Source organism: Silene latifolia, unplaced genomic scaffold (assembly GCF_048544455.1).
Source record: "Silene latifolia isolate original U9 population unplaced genomic scaffold, ASM4854445v1 scaffold_20.1, whole genome shotgun sequence".
In the NCBI taxonomy this organism is placed as follows: Eukaryota; Viridiplantae; Streptophyta; class Magnoliopsida; order Caryophyllales; family Caryophyllaceae; genus Silene; species Silene latifolia.
The window spans coordinates 9,790,291-9,798,395 of NW_027413163.1; the positions used below are offsets into that span (position 1 = coordinate 9,790,291).

At 37.9% G+C, this 8,105-nt stretch overlaps 1 long non-coding RNA gene across 1 annotated transcript; it reads left to right on the forward strand.

Moving 5' to 3' along the window:
- Positions 1-1,999: 1,999 nt before the first annotated feature.
- LOC141638247 (uncharacterized) lies at positions 2,000-6,073 on the forward strand. Its single transcript, XR_012542058.1, has 3 exons — positions 2,000-2,082; positions 2,543-2,593; positions 4,599-6,073. It is a non-coding gene; the product is annotated as an uncharacterized LOC141638247 (long non-coding RNA).
- Positions 6,074-8,105: the final 2,032 nt, after the last annotated feature.

Consider the following 8,105-nt stretch of genomic DNA (forward strand, 5'->3'; position numbering starts at 1 on the left):
TGTTGTAGCAGATTCTACTACTGAATCCGAGTACTATGCCGCTTCGGAGGCAGCAAAGGAAGCGATATGGATGCGTCAATTCTTACAAGGGCTTTCTGTAGTTCCTAGTTCGAATGACCCGATCACCATCTATTGTGACAATAGAGGTGCCATCTTCCAGGCTAAGGAGCCAAAGTCTAGCAACAAATCTAGGTATGTACATCGGAAGGCTCACCTGATCCGTGATTACGTGGAGCAAGAAGAGATAGTGATTGACAAGATTGCGACGGATGATAACATCGCATATCCTCTCACCAAACCGTTGAATTATGATAAGCATGTAGGGCATGTTAATTCCATGGGAATTAAACGTGTTCCTGAGTTGTAGTACTTAATTATGGATTTGATATATTATCTTTTTCATATACTATTTATAACTTCATCGTTTTATATATAATATTTTGTTTTTTATGTGGATTGTACTGACAACATTGAACGCCACAAAGTGAACTGAATTACATTATATTTTGTTTTGGTCCGTAATCGCCAACGTGAGCTGATAAATCCGGCTATTATATTGTGCAGTCGATTGAGGGTGGGTTCAACGAGCCATAAGTCAAACGGTTGTCTGATCGATCACAGATGCGAGATTATGACGATACCTCGTAGGACAACTTTTTGTGACAACGTAATGGAGTCCTAAAATGTTTAATAACATTCGGTGCCAGGTCGTGGATAGGACATCCATTGTGTTCCTAGAGTCGATTCTTTTGACTATCGACTGTCTCTTGAGATTAAGGCTGTTTTTGGGTGACTTTGGTTTCTTTCTCACGGTCTACCGTAACTGGAGGCTAAGTAGATTTTTTCTGGGTCATTTCATACTGTGCTTACGTCTGCAGGATTCGAGTTGAGGAAAATATCCAACCCTTATCAGGTATAGTTATTTCTAAGGGCCACTCGAGAAGTTGTAACTGAAATGCATGGCCATGCTCGAATGATGATTCGTTTATCAGTTAAGTTACTCTCTAGTCGGGGAAACCACTCTTGATATTGATTGCTTGTAAAATACGACCTTTGTGAATTCGGATTTGCAAATTGTTTTACATTGAGTGGGAGAAATTTTATAGGATATGAGAATCGGTTATCGCACACGCACTTGTGAGGACAAGTGAGAGTTTGTTGGAGATGGTGTCCTCCACAAATTAGTGTGATAACATTTGTAAATCTCTTACAGGTTCACAAGGGTATACTTCGTATATTTAATCAGTTGATTAACGTTTACCTAATAACGGTTGGCTTGCTAGAAAGTTTGACGTTATTATCATACAGATGACGGTGATCAACTGGTCCCTAAAGGTCACACCTATAGGACGTGTTTGAGAAATGTGGTTATAGAAATATAATTACATTGATGCCCAAAATGACTAAAAAGTTAGTCAATGTGTTGATGAGATAATTATTTAATGAAAATTAAATAATATTAAGTTGAGACAATTAATCATCAATTCAGTAAATTAAATATAATAAGTTATATTTAAATTAAATATATATAAGGTTAGTTTGGACGAATTAATCTGTTAATTCGTAGTTAAATATAATCTGTTGTATTTAATATCAACAAGTTGAATGTGTCATAGTGGTAATAGTGAGGGTACACAAGCCAAGAGGTCATGGGTTCGATCCTCACTAGATGACAATTTAACACACTTTATATTTTTGGAAAGACCAAAATCTATACACCTTACTAAAATATGAGTAAGGCATGTTACTATTCCTAATGAATAGTGCTTTTTTGCTTGACTTTGCGGCAGGCTTAAACTAATGGACTGGACATGCGTAGATTTAAGGAAGTAGCCCAATAATTTTAGTCGTTTTATGACCCATTCTAAGCTTATCCTTTTTCTCTTACTTTTATTCTCGTCTCTCCCCACAGGCCACAAGTCCACAACCACACATTTCTCCTCCTTGTTTTTTTCTTTCCTGAACTCTTTTTATTTCATCTCTCGTTCTCTCCCCATAACCACACCTTTTCCCTGAAAACTTTCCAGAAAAAAATATGAATAGAAAACCTAATGTCAAGAAACTCGCGCAAGTAATCAGAAGGTATTTTTTTTACCACCCATGTTTCTTATTTTAATTTATGGGTTTGTTGTTTGATCTTTGAGTTTATTTATCTTGTTGGTAAGTATTGATTTTGATGGGTTTATTGTATGATCTTGGGTTTTGTTTAACTTCTCTAGATCACCTCCATGCTTTTGCAAACCTAATTTGCCACTAATTGATACCACGATACTTGCTCTATGTTCTTCTCACTTATCCCTTTATCTTTAACTCCCTATCCATTTTGCTCAGTATAGTTATATATCGATAATTATTTCGGTCCAATCAAAGTTCAGAATACCGCCTTTTTCCTTTATTTTATGCCAGATCTTAGCTATAGCCTGCTTGTGACTTTCTCCATTTTTTATTTTTGGTGTTTAATGTGAAGTTATCGTGTTGATGTTTTTTAGTTTAATGGGTGGTTTTGATTTTCTGTGCTAATTGATGTTAGTTATTATTTCAGATTACTCCCTACTCATAAGTCGGTCAACGATGTTCGTCGGGATCTACCGAGGTGTGTAATTAATTACTTTCTCCATGATTTAGATAATAGTTGATTAATTTGCACCTCTCTTCACCTTTTGAGTGTTCATTTGTTGATGATTAATGATCCAGTTTAGGCTCTGATTGATCAGTGTTCATTTGATTAATGTTTCGATTAGTCAACGTTTCTTGCAACTTTATTGCACTGCTAATTTGATATGTGCATTATAGCTTTCAGTTTACTTTGATTTTCGATTCCTTCGTTAGGTTATCTGGGTGCTTGACATCTGAAGACCTAAGCCTTCGTCATTATTTACGCTTTTATTGTTGTTTACTCTTTGCTCATAAAACCGCCTTCTATGGTTATATTCAGCAGGATCTTCACCCGGGGATTGATTTGTTTTATTTTGTGGCCCTTTTTTTAGCCATGATTTAGATAATAGCTCATTAATTTGCACCTCTCTTCAAAAATCGCTTAATTCAGCCCACGAAATCTATCATTGCATCACTTTGAAGGCTGACCTCTTTTGATTCTCCCTATTTGATTTGTTAGCCTATTGCATTTTGTCTACGTTTGCTTTATTTGACTGTAATTTCGAATTTGGTTTAGGGGGTTCGTGTTGTGCAGGATTTTAACTGCATTTTAAAATCGCGTTTTGATAATTATTTTTGTCAAATCTGCTTTCAATCTTCACCTTGCAGAAGTAATGTCTCTTTTTGTAGCATAGCTGTCATATCACTCACTTAGTCAAATTGTAAATCAAATCAAAATATTATGAAGTACGGAGTAGTATTTATCGTGTCGAAAGTGATTTGGGTATTAGGGAGATATAGGAGTCAGGACATATTTGCTTGTGGGAGTTGTTTGCGTTGTTTGGGGATTGACTTTTTTTTTTTTTTTGGTGATGGTAATGTATGTTTTGAATATTTATGATTAAGTGTCGAAAATGATTTGGGTATTAGGGAAATCGTAGCGATTATTTGATGTAATTTAGCCCATTTGTTTGTTTTTGAGGTTGTTACATTTTTGTGTGTGTGCGCTCGCGCTTGTGTAGATAGAGCGTCAACTGTTGAATGGAGTCCATTGCTTTAGTTTAGTGCAGTGTATTGTGTTTGATTCTCAAGACTCTCAACCATATTAACTATGTCATCGTGTTTTAGTAGTTATGTAGGGTAGAGATCAATCAGCTCAGTTCAACATTTTCTTACTTTTAGGTGAATACAGATAACTTTTGGCCATTTCTCTGATTTTGGTTCTTTTGATTTGATAAAGGGTGGATGTGATGCTTTGAGTGAAAATAAGAAAGGCGTCTTGTCGGTTACGAATTTTGAAATCTTTTAAATGGTGTTCCTCAGTGGGTTGTTTGCCTGTTTTTGGGACTTGTCGAATTTTGAAATCTTTTAAATGGTGTTCCTCAGTGGGTTGTTTGCCTGTTTTTGGGACTTGTCCACGTGAGATTTTTTTTTGAGCTATTGTTTGACCCTTTGTTTTGATGGCGGGAGGTGGGAAACAACTCCCTTTGTTTGGTAAGCAAATTGGGATGGGGAAAATGGAGGGATCAATTTTCCTGTCTAGAAGCCTAATTTAATCTATTCAGCACATAAAACATTTGGAAGGAAAATGACATAGTCCCATTTCTCCTCTTCAATCTTCATTCCCCCCACACCACCACCGCAGACTCCATCCCTCTCCCTTCCCTCCTTAAACCCTTTGTTTTAGAGAGAATATTTTCCCGAGAGTTTACTGAAAAACAAAGGATAGACTTCTCTTCATCAAGTCAGTGTTGTTTGTAGCTTGAGGAGGAGGAGGAAGCATGGTTTTTCTCTCTTTATTGCCTATGTTTTTTGTTTAACTTGAGATAATCAAGCATGGGTGACAGCACCATAATTCAGTTAACTTTTATGTTTGTTTCTTTCGTTTCTTCGCGCATCAGTACTCATTTGCACAGTTGAGCATTTTCAATCATTTCCTTCTCGGTTACACTGGCAGAAAATGATTACTCCTTTCTTTACTCTATCTTATTGCATATTTCCAGGCATGACGAATGCGCCAATGGACTCGACGCAAGCGACAAATGCGGGTCTTATTTTTCTCAGCCTATAAGGAGAAATGCTTTATGGTATCGTTGAGGGCTTGTTACCTTGTGTCTGGCTTCTTTTATGAGCTGGCGCTCTTATATCAATATTTAAAAGACATAAAAAACTTGAACTGTTACTGGATGCTAGGTACTGAAATTTACCAATTTGGTTGTTCAATTTATGCACATGATCATTAAGTGAACCGTCTTTTATCCACCTTTTTATGTGCATAAGTGCATTACAGAAACGGTATTGTGCTGACTGCCCTTTTCCTTGCTTGTGACCTGCTGTTCAATACTATAGGGAAAAAAGGGCTAAATGGATTCTTTAGAAGGTCTGTATTGGATTGCAAGATTTGCAACGTTGCTAATGTATTGTATTTCACCAAAGGGGAACTTTCGTGAAAAAAATTGACTGAAAATTGACAGATCATAGCGATTTGTGAAGGTGAAAAAAAGGTTTTCACTTCGCTTGTTTATGATTTCATTCCATTTTTCTTTTTGGCTTATTCCCGTTTGAATTGCACGTTGGTCAATGTGCAAAATGTGGCCTGGTAGTGCATGTATGGCGATATCAGTCTGGGCCAGTGATATGTTTGAGATGGTTGAAAAAGGGACAGATCTTCCACAACTAGCAACTCTTGTTGTAGTGTAAGCCTTCCTGTACTTGGATGCGTGTGCGATAAAGGACTGGTGAATCTCCAAAAGAAAAGGGAGTGCCTGTCTTTTCTTGTGGTCTTGCCTTCACATGTACACTGTTGGTTAGGTTGTTCAGAAGTTTTGGGTTAAAATAAGAATGTAACTTCAGAGAACACAGCTTGTAAGTCAAATGGAGTATAGCTTTTCCTACTTGTACCATTTTTTATGACCACCTGTTTATCCAAAATCCGAAAGGCGCATAGCTTTAGACATTTGATGTATCATGTTGTAGAAGAAATGTTTTACTTAATGTATCTCTTCTGTGTATCCGCAGTTTCGTATCCGACTCTGTTTCTTTTACTACCAAGTAAGATGCCAAATCTCGGATTCAGTTTTGATTTCAGCATTGCTCAAAGTGAATGTCGCTGATAACTGGCTCAAAATGAAAAGAAGTGTCAATTATCAAAACATTTGGAACTCAATTATGGTATAATGTTCGCTTTGCTTTAAAATGTTGTAATACAGTCATTGTTTGTGAGCCGGTCATATCAGTATACTAGCAGTTGTCGGATTATATATTGCGTTATTGAGAATGGGGTGTTGTTTGTTGAATTTGCTGCCTGATAAAAAAAATACACCTGTGTTATTGTTGGTTTTCTAGAACAGGAGCTGCTTCGTGGTTAATGGTTCGTGGAGTAAGGTGGTCAGAAAATGCTTGAATTAATAGGAGCAAAGTGCATGAATCATGTTTAACTTCTACAGTATTAATATACAAGACATAAGCAATGTGGCATTGGTGTTATAAGGAAAAACAGTATATTTGCTTATTTTATACTACATGCAGTAATGTTATATTAGACCGTTCTAAATATTTTTGTTTTCTCATTAGATTATAGTGAAGTTTAAACTTTGCTGATTTTATATGTGTTCCGGGCGTAATTCCAGAGCAAGTATTGTAACCACCCGTGGTTTGTAGAATGATGTCTTGAGTTGGATTCCTCACGTCTCTATCGTTCCTCTCGGCCTCTTCTGCAACAATGAACGAACTGAGGGCTTGGCTTTGTGCCAAGCGTACTCACTCCGACGCTCAAGTCAGTGAACTTAGTGGGATAAGTTGTTATTACTTGGCTAAGGGTATATTGTAGAGAGATAAGGAAGATATTACCAGATGAATAGTGATTCTTGGGTTAATTTATGGATCCTTTCCTCAATGAAGGTTGAGGAGTATTTATAGGCTTTCACCTTTTGTCACGTAGTGGCCAAGTGGCTAGCAGGTGGAAAGACCGTTCTACCCTCGGCCGATGGACCTATGGCAGGCCGGCCGAGGGCCTTGGATATGAGTACGCGGATATGTGTCCCATTTGGTGGTTGTCGCCGAGACCCAGATTGACAGCCGATAAGTCGCATCGCCAGACTGTCTAAGTCGTTGACTTGTTGTGGATATCTTTGACCTTGCTCAATATGTTGACTTGGTCAGCGGTGCAGAATATGCCCCATCAATATGTAATTGTGAATTATTTATAGTACTTGATCTATGAACATGAAATTTTGAACCATTTATATTTTTGCTGGATTAGTTGTAAAACTTGTGTGTTCCCCAGTTCCTCGGATACGACCTGTGTTACTCAGACACGGCGACAGGCGTGTCCGACACGAAATTTCTGAAATTTATGGACACGCCGACACGGTCAACAGTGTGTCTTGACCAACAAAGTGGACACGACACGACACGTTAATCTATAATAACATCCCTTGAATTTTAGTAACCAGTAAACAAATAGGCATGTGTAAAGACAAGAAGGACATTAAATACATCTCTTAGGCTGCCAACTAAGAGAAGCCCAATATAAATATGTAAAGCAGCCTAACCATTCACTTAAAACTTAAAACCCTAGCATAGGTTTACTACAATCACACCTCTTTTCATTTACTTTACTTTTTCATTTCTTTTACTTTTTTTCATTTCTTTTACTTCTTTCTCTGTCCCCGTGCTTCTTCAATGAAATCTAACTGGTAAGTCCTCTTCAATATAAAGATCCTTATTCTTCTCTCTCTTTTCTTTCTAAACCAAGCTTCACCCAATCAATGTTGATTTTGTCTGCGCGTGTTAGAGTCGTGTCAGATTTTGACGTGTCAGACACGTGTCACGTGTCGTGTCGGCCACCGTATCGTGTCCGATACGCCGCCTGACAGCCGTGTCGGAGTAACGCTGGATACGACAGTCTTAACTATAAGTAATGGGCTAAAGATGTGTGACAGTCTTATACTCCCTCCGTCCCGATCAATTGTTGTCCTTTGGTTTTGGCACAAAGACCAAGGAAAGAGGAGGGGCCAATTACTAAATGACAAGTGGACCCAATTGTGTGAATGATTAAATTATTTATCAAATTCATTCTTAAAATAGAAAAGACAACAATTGACTGAGACACCCCAAAATGGAATTGGAACACAAATGACCGGGACAAACGAGTATAAGTCTTGTTAATGGGTTGTCTCCAAATTTTAACAGCCTCATATAAATTAATGTGCAGCTCTGGTTATTTTCTCAATTCAGACACAGACAGCACTGCTCCACCATCCACCAAAAGGAAGTGCAACTGCTGCTGCAAGTCTTCGCCAGAGAAGGACATCGGGTGTAGGTGAGCTGGAGGGTGCTTCATGCTCCAATTTTATAAGGACGATTCCCCTGGTTTGAAGATATCTCCCATTGTTATACATATGATGAGCGTCCGGTTTATGGCCTTTTTCGCCTTGCTTCATAAAGTTGGCAAGCTCTGGTTGGTTGGTCCAGAAGAACCGAAGAACTCACATGCTATATGGATGTCT